Here is a 13,356-nt window from a genome sequence, read left to right on the forward strand (position 1 = left end):
ACTAAAAATAATTTACTTTATAAAAAATAAAGAGTTTGTCCATAAAACTTAATCTTGATTTTTTAGAGAAACACAAACTGGCTTTGACCCGTCTTTACAGAAATTAAGTTGTGTATACGTCGATTTAACTTGATCTAGAATGTATTTTGCTGAAATTAAAAGTGCATGAATCGAGTATAAAAATCCTAGAGCTCACAAACAGATACGCCATTAATCTTGTAATATTTGTTTTATACTTTTTCTACTCCCAGGACAACTAAAAAATAACTAATTTTAAGTCGGCGAAAGACATAATCAAAATATTGAGATCGATCTATGCAAGTTCAAAGATATGATAAGATCTCGGGCGGCTATACTTCTAGGCTGAGAGATACTTATTTATAAGTTCACTAAGAAATAACCACTCCACTTGTTATTATAAATAATGTTGAAGGTGTTTAAGGTGCTTTTATTTGTTCCTAAATCACATACAGTTAATAAAAATAGATTGTGTCAAACATGGACTTTATGAAAAAAAAAACATTGTTAATATGTTAACCAGGATAAAACTATCTATAAGTCAACCAAGAAATAGTCACTCCCTTTGTTATATGTTCTAAGGTATTTTAGTGTGTTTAGTTATGTATTTCAAAAAAACTCATGGTAGTACCAAATACATGAGAATATGTCAGATGCAAACTTTATGAAAAACATTGATAGTGTGTTTCAATTTAGACTTATAATAAGTTTTGTAATTCAATTAAGAATATAAGATGGTAACTTTATACCACCATGCGTATGTCTTTCATTTCGGTGTTTTGTCTTCAAATCTTAATGGAAAGGAAATTGAGTTTAAATATACAAGCAGTAAATAATATATCTTTTAAAATTTATATGATTCTCTTTTTAACATGCAAAGCACGTGCTACTTACTAGTATTATTACTATGCAGCACATGTGTGTTTGCCCGTCGAGTGAAACTCGGAGGAAGAGGGATCACTCGGAAGGAGAGAAGAAGGGAGAGAATTATGGTGACTCCCCTTTTTCGGGTGATGATGTTGACTGTTGTGCAGGGTTTATCAGTGAGCAGGAGGTGCGAGCGAGCGAGCGAGTCGAGCGAGGCCGAGAATGAGAAAGATTTTTTTTTGTGTGAGAGGGACAACCGAAGGATCCAGAAGGACCCACAGACTCCCAATACGCATCATGATTCCTGATGCGTCTTCTCTTGACAAAGAAAATGGCTGGGAGTTTGTGTACCTATTGCACGTGACTTGTGCTCACTGACGTGTGGGACCTCATGCATGGGCACCGCACGTAAGTAACAGACCTGTTGGTGTAAAAACTCGGTTGATTATTATAGTGCATTAGAACAAAGTTTCCTATGGATTCAAGCGTAGGAAATCCAAGTTAACTCATTTACATGACATTATTTTTTCCATGAAGCAAAGTTAACACACCTATAAATTGGTACATTTTGGAGTGACTAAGAAGGATCCATGCTTACTTATTCGTTTTCACGTGTAAAACTTGTCTAATCTTGGTCAAACCAAATTGGCAGAAAATTCAAAAGAAAAACAGAAAAATGAAAAACCAAAGCACATAGTCTTATATGTCATATAGTAAGCATTAAAGTTGATAAACAATGTCTAGACATATTCAAACCATACAAATCATGTATCTACCCCCTAACCCCTAAACTGTGTCTTATGAAGTCAAGCATGAAGAGAAGTGGTTTTGGGTTTCAAACATGGAAATTTCAAAAACCTCCCAAAAACTTCATTTTAGAGTGACTAAGAAGGATACATGCTTCCCTTTTCATTTTCATGTTTTAAACTTGTTTAAATCTTGGTCAAACCTAGGATTTGACCAAGATACAAATAGCCGCAAAAAAAATTAAAAAAAATAAAAAGCAAAAGCACATAGTCTTCTTATGTTATATCGTAAGCATTCAAGTTGATAAACAAGGTCTAGATATATCCAAACCAGACAAATCATGTATCGATCTACCCCCTGTCGATCTTATGAAGTCTAGCATGAAGAAAGGTCATTTTGGGTTTCAAACATGGAAATTTCAAGAACATCCCAAAAGCTTCATTTTAGAGCGACTAAGAAGGATACATGCTTCGCTTTTCATTTTCATGTTCTATACTTGTTTAAATCTTGGTCAAACCTAGGATTTGACCAATATTCAAATGGGCATAAAATAAATAAAATAAATAAAATTAAAAACCAAAGCACATAGTCTTCTTATGTCATATAGTAAACATTCAAGTTCATAAACAAGATCTAGACATATTCAAACCAGACAAATCATGTACCCCCTAACCCTAAACTCGGTCTTAATTATATATGAAGTCAAGCATGAAGCAGAGAAGTGTGGTTTTGGGTTTCAAACATGGAAATTTCAAAAACCTCCCAAAAGCTTCATTTTAATTAGACTGACTGGTTAATTAAGAAGGATCCATGATTAATTACCTTTTCATTGTCTTGTTTAAACTTATTTAAATCTTGGTCAAACCTAGGGTTTGACCAAGATTCAAATGGGCATAAAAATTTAGAAAAAAATCGAAAGAATGAAAAACCAAAGCACATAGCCTTCTTATGTCATATAGTAATTATTCAAATTGATAAACATGGTCTAGACATATTCAAACCAGAAAAATCATGTATCTACCCCTAACCCTAAACTCTGTCTTAGGAAGTCAAGCATGAATAGAAGTGGTTTTGGGTTTCAAACATGGTAAATTCAAGAACCTCCCAAAAGCTTCATTTTAGAGTTTCTAAGAGAAGGATCCAGACTTACCTTTTCATTTTCACATGTTAAACTTGTTTAAATCTTGCTCAAACCTAGGATTTACCAAGATTCAAATGGGCATAGAAATCAAAAAATGAAATACCAATGCACATAGTCCTCTTATGTCATATAGTAAGCATTCAAGTTGATAAACAAGGTCTAGACATATTCAAACCAGACAAATCATGTATCTACCCCCTATCGACCCTAAACTTCGTCTTATATATGAAGTCAAGGATGAAGAGAAGTGGTTTTGGGTTTCAAACATGGAAATTTCAAAAACCTCCCAAAAGCTTCATTTTAGAGCGACTAAAGGATCGTTGCTTATCTTTTCATTTTCATGTTTTAAACTTATTTAAATCTTGGTCAAACCTAGGATTTGACCAAGATTCAAATGGGCATAAAAATTCACAGAAAAAATCTAAAGAATGAAAAACCAAAGCACATAGCCTTCTTAATTATGTCATATAGTAAACATTCAAGTTGATAAACAAGGTCTAGACATATTCAAACCAGAAAAATCATGTATCTATGTACCCCTAACCCTAAATTAACTTTGTCTTATGAAGTCAAGCATGAAGAAAAGTGGTTTTGGGTTTCAAACATGCATGGAAATTTCAAGAACCTCCCAAAAGCTTCATTTTAGAGTGACTACGAAGGATCCATGCTTACACCTTTTCATTTTCATGTTTTAAACTTGTTTAAATCCTGGTCAAACCTGGGATTTGACCAAGATTCAAATGGGCATAAAATTAAAAAAAAACAGAAAAATGAAAAACCAAAGCACATAGTCTTCTTATGTCATATAGTAAGCATTAAAGTTGATAAACAAGGTCTAGACATATTCAAACAAGAAAAATCATCTATGTACCCCCTAACCCTAAACTTTGTCTTATGTAGTCAAGCATGAAGAGAAGTGGTTTTGGGTTTCAAACATGGAAATTTCAAAAACCTCCCAAAAACATCATTTTAGAGTGACTAAGAAGGATACATGCTTCCCTTTTTATTTTCATGTTTTAAACTTGTTTAAATCTTGGTAAAACCTAGGATTTGACCAAGATACAAATTGGCACAAAAAAAGCACATATAGTCTTCTTATGTCATATCGTAAGCATTCAAGTTGATAAACATGGTCTAGATATATATATCCAAACCAAACAAATCATGTATGGATCTATACCCCTGTCGATCTTATGAAGTCTAGCATGAAGAAAGGTCGTTTTGGGTTTCAAACATGGAAATTTCAAGATGAACATCCCAAAAGATTCATTTTAGAGCGACTAAGAAGGATACAGGCTTCCCTTTTCATTTTCATGTTCTATACTTGTTTAAATCTTGGTCAAACCTAGGATTTGACCAAGATTCAAATGTGCATAAAATAAAAAAAATAGAAAAATCAAAAACCAAAGCGCACATAGTATTTTTATGTCATATAGTAAGCATTAAAGTTGATAAACAAGGTCTAGACATATTCAAACAAGAAAAATCATTTATCTACCCCCTAACCCTAAACTTTGTCTTATGTAGTCAAGCATGAAGAGAAGTGGTTTTGGGTTTCAAACATGGAAATTTCAAAAACCTCCCAAAAACTTCATTTTAGAGTGACTAAGAAGGATACATGCTTCCCTTTTCATTTTCATGTTTTAAACTTATTTAAATCTTGGTCAAACCTAGGATTTGACCAAGATACAAATGGGCACAAAAAAAATAAAAAATAAAAGCACATAGTCTTCTTATGTCATATCGTAAGCATTCAAGTTGATAAACATGGTCTAGATATATATATCCAAACCAAACAAATCATGTATGGATCTATACCCCTGTCGATCTTATGAAGTCTAGCATGAAGAAAGGTCGTTTTGGGTTTCAAACATGGAAATTTCAAGATGAACATCCCAAAAGATTCATTTTAGAGCGACTAAGAAGGATACGAGCTTCCCTTTTCATTTTCATGTTCTATACTTGTTTAAATCTTGGTCAAACCTAGGATTTGACCAAGATTCAAATGTGCATCAAAATTCCAAAAAAATAAGAAAAATGAAAAACCAAAGCACATGGTTTTCTTATGTCATATAGTAAGCATTAAAGTTGATAAACAAGGTCTAGACATATTCAAACAAGAAAAATCATGTATCTATCCCCTAACCCTAAACTTTGTCTTATGTAGTCAAGCATGAAGAGAAGTGGTTTTGGGTTTCAAATATGGAAATTTCAAAAACCTATCAAAAGCTTCATTTTAGAGTGACTGACTAACAAGGATCCATGCTTACCTTTTCATTTTCATATTTTAAATTAACTTGTTTAAATCTTGGTCAAGCCTAGGATTTGACCAAGATTTAAATGGGCATAAAATTAAAAAAAATCAGAAAAATGAAAAACCTCCCAAAAGCTTCATTTTAATTAGACTGACTGGTTAATTAAGAAGGATCCAAACTTAATTACCTTTTCATTTTCACATGTTAAACTTGTTTAAATCTTGCACAAACCTAGGATTTGACCAAGATTCAAATGGGCACAAAAGTTTAGACAAAAAATCTAAAGAAGGAAAAACCAAACCACATAGCCTTCTTATGTCATATAGTAAGCATTCAAGTTGATAAACAAGGTTTAGACATATTCAAGCCAGACAAATCATGTATCTACCCCCTAACCCTAAACTCGGTCTTATGAAGTCTAGCATGAAGAGAAGTTGTTTTGGGTTTCAAACGTTTAAGCCAAAAGCCCCATTTCAAATATTTCAAACTTATTCAAATTTGGTTCAAATTTGAAAGACATACAAGTTATAGCACACATAGTGCATACATGTTCACACATACTGCACTAGACGCTAACCCTATAGTTTGAGGCCATTGGATGAGGTCGAAAAAATTCTTGGATTAGAAATGGGGTTGTTCGAACCCCGTAGTTGGATTTTTTTGAACCTTGATTTGTAGAACTGGGCAAAACCCTAGTTTAACCTATTTAATTATAGATTCGTAGGTCGATTTTCTACCTTTTTATTATTACTATGCAGCACATGTGTGTTTGCCCGTCGAGTCGAGTGAAACTCGGAGGAAGAGGGATCACTCGGAAGGAGAGAAGAAGGGAGAGAATTATGGTGACTCCCCTTTTTCGGGTGATGATGTTGACTGTTGTGCAGGGTTTGTCAGTGAGCAGGAGGTGCGAGCGAGCGAGCGAGTCGAGCGAGGCCGAGAATGAGAGAGATTTTTTTTTGTGTGAGAGGGACAACCGAAGGATCCAGAAGGACCCACAGACTCCCAATACGCATCCTGATTCCTGATGCGTCTTCTCTTGACAAAGAAAATGGCTGGGAGTTTGCGTACCTATTGCACGTGACTTGTGCTCACTGACGTGTGGGACCTCATGCATGGGCACCACACGTAAGTGATAGACCTGTTGGTGTAAAAACTCGGTTGATTATTATAGTGCATTAGAACAAAGTTTCCTATGGATTCAAGGGTAGGAAATCCAAGTTAACTCATTTACATGAAATTATTTTTTCCATGAAGCAAAGTTAACACACCCATCAATTGGTACATTTTGGAGTGACTAAGAAGGATCCATGCTTACTTATTCGTTTTCACGTGTAAAACTTGTCTAAATCTTGGTCAAACCAAATTGGCAGAAAATTCAAAAGAAAAACAGAAAAATGAAAAACCAAAGCACATAGTCTTATATGTCATATAGTAAGCATTAAAGTTGATAAACAATGTCTAGACATATTCAAACCATACAAATCATGTATCTACCCCCTAACCCCTAAACTGTGTCTTATGAAGCCAAGCATGAAGAGAAGTGGTTTTGGGTTTCAAACATGGAAATTTCAAAAACCTCCAAAAAACTTCATTTTAGAGTGACTAAGAAGGATACATGCTTCCCTTTTCATTTTCATGTTTTAAACTTGTTTAAATCTTGGTCAAACCTAGGATTTGACCAAGATACAAATGGCCGCAAAAAAAATAAAAAAAAATAAAAAACAAAAGCACATAGTCTTCTTATGTTATATCGTAAGCATTCAAGTTGATAAACAAGGTCTAGATATATCCAAACCAGACAAATCATGTATCGATCTACCCCCTGTCGATCTTATGAAGTCTAGCATGAAGAAAGGTCATTTTGGGTTTCAAACATGGAAATTTCAAGAACATCCCAAAAGCTTCATTTTAGAGCGACTAAGAAGAATACATGCTTCGCTTTTCATTTTCATGTTCTATACTTGTGTAAATCTTGGTCAAACCTAGGATTTGACCAAAGATTCAAATGTGCATCAAAATTCCAAAAAAAATCAGAAAAATGAAAAACCAAAGCACATGGTTTTCTTATGTCATATCGTAAGCATTCAAGTTGATAAACAAGGTCTAGATATATCCAAACCAGACAAATCATGTATCGATCTACGCCCTGTCGATCTTATGAAGTCTAGCATGAAGAAAGGTCGTTTTGGGTTTCAAACATGGAAATTTCAAGAACATCCCAAAAGCTTCATTTTAGAGCGACTAAGAAGGATACAGGCTTCCCTTTTCATTTTCATGTTCTATACTTGTTTAAATCTTGGTCAAACCTAGGATTTGACCAAGATTCAAATGTGCATAAAATAAAAAAAAATAGAAAAATGAAAAACCAAAGCGCACATAGTCTTCTTATGTCATATAGTAAGCATTAAAGTTGATAAAAAAGGTCTAGACATATTCAAACAAGAAAAATCATGTATCTACCCCCTAACCCTAAACTTTGTCTTATGTAGTCAAGTATGAAGAGAAGTGGTTTTGGGTTTCAAACATGGAAATTTCAAAAACCTCCCAAAAACTTCATTTTAGAGTGACTAAGAAGGATACATGCTTCCCTTTTCATTTTCATGTTTTAAACTTGTTTAAATCTTGGTCAAACCTAGGATTTGACCAAGATACAAATGGGAACAAAAAAAATAAAAAATAAAAGCACATAGTGTTCTTATGTCATATCGTAAGCATTCAAGTTGATAAACATGGTCTAGATATATATATCCAAACCAAACAAATCATGTATGGATCTATACCCCTGTCGATCTTATGAAGTCTAGCGTGAAGAAAGGTCATTTTGGGTTTCAAACATGGAAATTTCAAGATGAACATCCCAAAAGATTCATTTTAGAGCGACTAAGAAGGATACAGGCTTTCCTTTTCATTTTCATGTTCTATACTTGTTTAAATCTTGGTCAAACCTAGGATTTGACTAAGATTCAAATGTGCATAAAATAAAAAAAAATAGAAAAATGAAAAACCAAAGCGCACATAGTCTTCTTATGTCATATAGTAAGCATTAAAGTTGATAAACAAGGTCTAGACATATTCAAACAAGAAAAATCATGTATCTACCCCCTAACCCTAAACTTTGTCTTATGTAGTCAAGCTTGAAGAGAAGTGGTTTTGGGTTTCAAACATGGAAATTTCAAAAACCTCCCAAAAACTTCATTTTAGAGTGACTAAGAAGGATACATGCTTCCCTTTTCATTTTAATGTTTTAAACTTGTTTAAATCTTGGTCAAACCTAGGTTTGACCAAGATACAAATGGGCACAAAAAAAATAAAAAATAAAAGCACATAGTCTTCTTATGTCATATCGTAAGCATTCAAGTTGATAAACATGGTCTAGATATATATATCCAAACCAAACAAATCATGTATGGATCTATACCCCTGTCGATCTTATGAAGTCTAGCATGAAGAAAGGTCGTTTTGGGTTTCTGATGTCTACGGGTGCTTCTATTCTTGTAGACAGTGTTGGGCCTCCAAGAGCAGAGGTTTGTAGAACAGCAGCAAGTTTCCCTTAAGTGGATCACCCAAGGTTTATCGAACTCAGGGAGGAAGAGGTCAAAGATATCCCTCTCATGCAACCCTGCAACCACAAAGCAAGAAGTCTCTTGTGTCCCCAACACACCTAATAGGTGCACTAGTTCGGCGAAGAGATAGTGAAATACAAGTGGTATGAATGAATATGAGCAGTAGTAACGGCGCCAGAAAAGTGCTTGCTGGCGTGCAGTTGATGGTAGTAATATTGCAGGTAGTATAAATGTAGTAAAACAGTAAACAAGCAGCGATAGCAGTATTTAGGAACAAGGCCTAGGGATCATACTTTCACTAGTGGACACTCTCAACATTGATCACATAACAGAATAAATAGATAGATGCTAGACTCTACACCCTCTTGTTGGATGATGAACACCACTAACTGTGTAGGATTACACGAACCCTCAATGCCGGAGTTAACAAGCTCCACAATATTCAATGTTCATATTTAAATAACCTTAGAGTGCATAACAGATCAACATAACCAAACCAAGTACTAACATAGCATGCACACTGTCACCTTCACACTACGAAAGGAGGAATAGATCACATCAATACTATCATAGCAATAGTTAACTTCATAATCTACAGGAGATCACAATCATAGCCTACGCCAAGTACTACACGATGCACACACTGTCACCATTACACCATGCAGGAGGAATAAACTACTTTAATAACATCACTAGAGTAGCACACAGATAAATTGTGATACAAAACACATTGCAATCATAAAGAGATATAAATAAGCACTTCACCATGCCATTCATAACAGTGAATAAGTATTCTGTGAAATATAGCCTAAGAGACCCACACGGTGCACACACTGTCACCTTTACACACGTGGGACAAGGAGTCTCCGGAGATCACATAAGTAAAATCCACTTGACTAGCATAATGACATCTAGATTACAAGCATCATCATATGAATCTCAATCATGTAAGGCAGCTCATGAGATTATTGTATTGAAGTACATAGGAGAGAGATGAACCACATAGCTACCGGTACAGCCCCGAGCCTCGATGGAGAACTACTCCCTCCTCATGGGAGACAGCAGCGTTGATGAAGATGGCGGTGGTGTTGATGGAGAAGCCTTCCGGGGGCACTTCCCCGTCCCGGCGGCGTGCCGGAACAGAGACTCCTGTCCCCCAGATCTTGGCTTCGCGATGGCGGCGGCTCTGGAAGGTTTTCTCTGGTTTCGTCGAACGTGGTAGGGTTTTCGCGACGGAGACCTTAAATAGGCGGAAGGGCAGCGTCAGAAAAGGTATGGGGCCACCAGACACTAGGGCGGCGCGCCCCCCTCCTGGGCCGCGCCGCCACCATGTGTGGGCCCCCTGTGGCCCCTCTCTGGCGGCTCTCGGGTGTTCTGGAAGCTCCCGGGGATTCTAAGATGCTGGGCGTTGATTTCGTCCAATTCCGAGAATATTTCCTTACTAGGATTTCTGAAACCAAAAACAGCAGAAAACAGGAACTGGCACTTCGGCATCTCGTCAATAGGTTAGTTCCGAAAAACGCATAAATATGACATATAATGTGTATAAAACATGTGGATATCATCAATAATGTGGCATGGAACATAAGAAATTATCGATACGTCGGAGACGTATCAGCATTCCCAAGCTTAGTTCCTGCTCGTCCCGAGCAGGTAAACGATAACAAAGATAATTTCTTAAGTGACATGCCATCATAACCTTGATCATACTATTGTAAGCATATGTAATGAATGCAGTGATCAAAACAATGGTAATGACATGAGTAAACAAATGAATCATAAAGCAAAGACTTTTCATGAATAGTACTTCAAGACAAGCATCAATAAGTCTTGCATAAGAGTTAGCTCGTAAAGCAATAAATTCATAGTAAAGGTATTGAAGCAACACAAAGGAAGATTAAGTTTCAGCGGTTGCTTTCAACTTATAACATGTATATCTCATGGATAGTTGTCAATGCAAAGTAATATAACAAGTGCAATATGCAAGTATGTAGGAATCAATGCACAGTTCACACAAGTGTTTGCTTCTTGAGGTGGAGAGAGATAGGTGAACTGACTCAACATAAAAGTAAAAGAAAGGTCCTTCAAAGAGGAAAGCATCGATTGCTATATTTGTGCTAGAGCTTTTATTTTGAAAACATGGAACAATTTTGTCAACGGTAGTAATAAAGCATATGTATCATGTAAATTATATCTTACAAGTTGCAAGCCTCATGCATAGTATACTAGTAGTGCCCGCACCTTGTCCTAATTAGCTTGGATTAACACGGATTATCATTGCATAACATATGTTTCAACCAAGTGTCACAAAGGGGTACCTCTATGCCGCATGTACAAGGGTCTAAGGAGAAAGTTCGCATTGGATTTCTCGCTTTTGATCATTCTTCAACTTAGACACCCATACCGGGACAACATAGACAACAGATAATGGACTCCTCTTTTAATGCTTAAGCATTCAACAACAGTTAATATTCTCATAAGAGATTGAGGTTTTATGTCCAAACTGAAACTTCCACCATGATTCATGGCTTTAGTTAGCGGCCCAATGTTCTTCTCTAACAGTATGCATACTCAAACCATTTGATTGTGAAAACTGCCCTTACTTCAGACAAGACGAACATGCATAGCAACTCACATGATATTCAACAAAGAGTTGATGGCGTCCCTAGGAACATGGTTATCGCACAACAAGCAACTTAATAAGAGATAAAGTGCATAAGTACATATTCAATACCACAATAGTTTTTAAGGCTATTTTGTCCCATGAGCTATATATTGCAAAGGCGAATGATGGAAATTTAAAGGTAGCACTCAAGCAATTTACTTTGGAATGGCGGAGAAATACCATGTAGTAGGTAGGTATGGTGGACACAAATGGCATAGTGGTTGGCTCAAGGATTTTGGATGCATGAGAAGTATTCCCTCTCGATACAAGGTTTAGGCTAGCAAGGTTATTTGAAACAAACACAAGGATGAACCGATGCAGCAAAACTCACATAAAAGACATATTGTAAACATTGTAAGACTCTACACCGTCTTCCTTGTTGTTCAAACTCTTTACTAGAAATTATCTAGACCTTAGAGAGACCAATTATGCAAACCAAATTTTAGCAAGCTCTATGTGTTTCTTCATTAATAGGTGCAAAGTATATGATGCAAGAGCTTAAACATGAGCACAACAATTGCCAAGTATCACATTATCCAAGACATTTTTACCAATTACTACATGTAGCATTTTCCGTTTCCAACCATATAACAATGAACGAAGCAGTTTCAACCTTCGCCATGAACATTAAAAGCTAAGAACACATGTGTTCATACGAACCAGCGGAGCGTGTCTCTCTCCCACACAAGCATTTATTCAAACAAAAACACAAACAAAAGCACTCAGACGCTCCAAGTAAAGTACATAAGATGTGACCGAATAAAAATATAGTTTCAAGAGAAAAAACCTGATAAGTTGTCGATGAAGAAGGGGATGCCTTGGGCATCTCCAAGCTTAGATGCTTGAGTCTTCTTGAAATATGCAGGGATGAACCACCGGGGCATCCCCAAGCTTAAACTTTTCACTCTTCTTGATCATAGTATATCATCCTCCTCTCTTGACCCTTGAAAACTTCCTCCACACCAAACTCGAAACAAACTCATTAGAGGGTTAGTGCATAATCAAAAATTCACATGTTCAGAGGTGACACAATCATTCTTAACACTTCTGAACATTGCCCAAAGCTACTGGAAGTCAATGGAACAAAGAAATCCATCCAACACAGCAAAAGAGGCAATGCGAAATAAAAGGCAGAATCTGTCAAAACAGAACAGTCCGTAAAGACGAATTTTAAAATGGCACCAGACTTGCTCAGATGAAAATTCCCAATTTGAATGAAAGTTGCGTACATATCTGAGGATCACGCACGTAAATTGGCAGATTTTTCTGAGTTACCTACAGAGAATTCTGCCCAGATTCGTGACAGACAGAAATCTGTTTCTGCGCAGTAATCCAAATCTAGTATCAACCTTGCTATCAAAGACTTTACTTGGCACAACAATGCAATAAAATAAGATAAGGAGAGGTTGCTACGGTAGTAACAACTTCCAAGACTCAAATATAAAACAAAAGTACTGTAGCAAAATAAACACATGGGTTATCTCCCAAGAAGTTCTTTCTTTATAGCCATTAAGATAGGCTCAGCAATTTTAATGATGCTCGCGCAAGAAATAGTATTTGAAGCAAAAGAGAGCATCAAGAGGCAAATTCAAAACAAATTTAAGCCTAACATGCTTCCTATGAAAAGGAATCTTGTACACAAATGAATTCATGAAGAACAAAGTGACAAGCATAAGAGGATAAAACAAGAGTAACTTCACAAATTTCAGCATATAGAGAGGTGTTTTAGTAACATGAAAACTTCTACAACCATATTTTCCTCTCTCATAATAATTTTCAGAGGCATCATGAACAAACTCAACAATATAAGTATCACATAAAGCATTCTTATTCACATGCATAAAAGTATCATTACTCTCCTCATAAGCATAATCAATTTTATTAGTTGTAGTGGGAGCAAATTCAACAAAGTAGCTATCATTATTATTCTCATCATCAAATATAGGAGGCATATTGTAATCATAATTAAACTTATCCTCCATAGTAGGCGGTACTAAAAGACCAATATCATTATAATCATCATAAATAGGAGGCAAAGTATCATCAAAGTAAATTTTCTCCTCAATGCTTGGGGGACTAAAAATATCATGCTCATCAAAG

Source organism: Lolium perenne, chromosome 1 (genome assembly GCF_019359855.2).
Source record: "Lolium perenne isolate Kyuss_39 chromosome 1, Kyuss_2.0, whole genome shotgun sequence".
NCBI classification, from domain to species: Eukaryota; Viridiplantae; Streptophyta; class Magnoliopsida; order Poales; family Poaceae; genus Lolium; species Lolium perenne.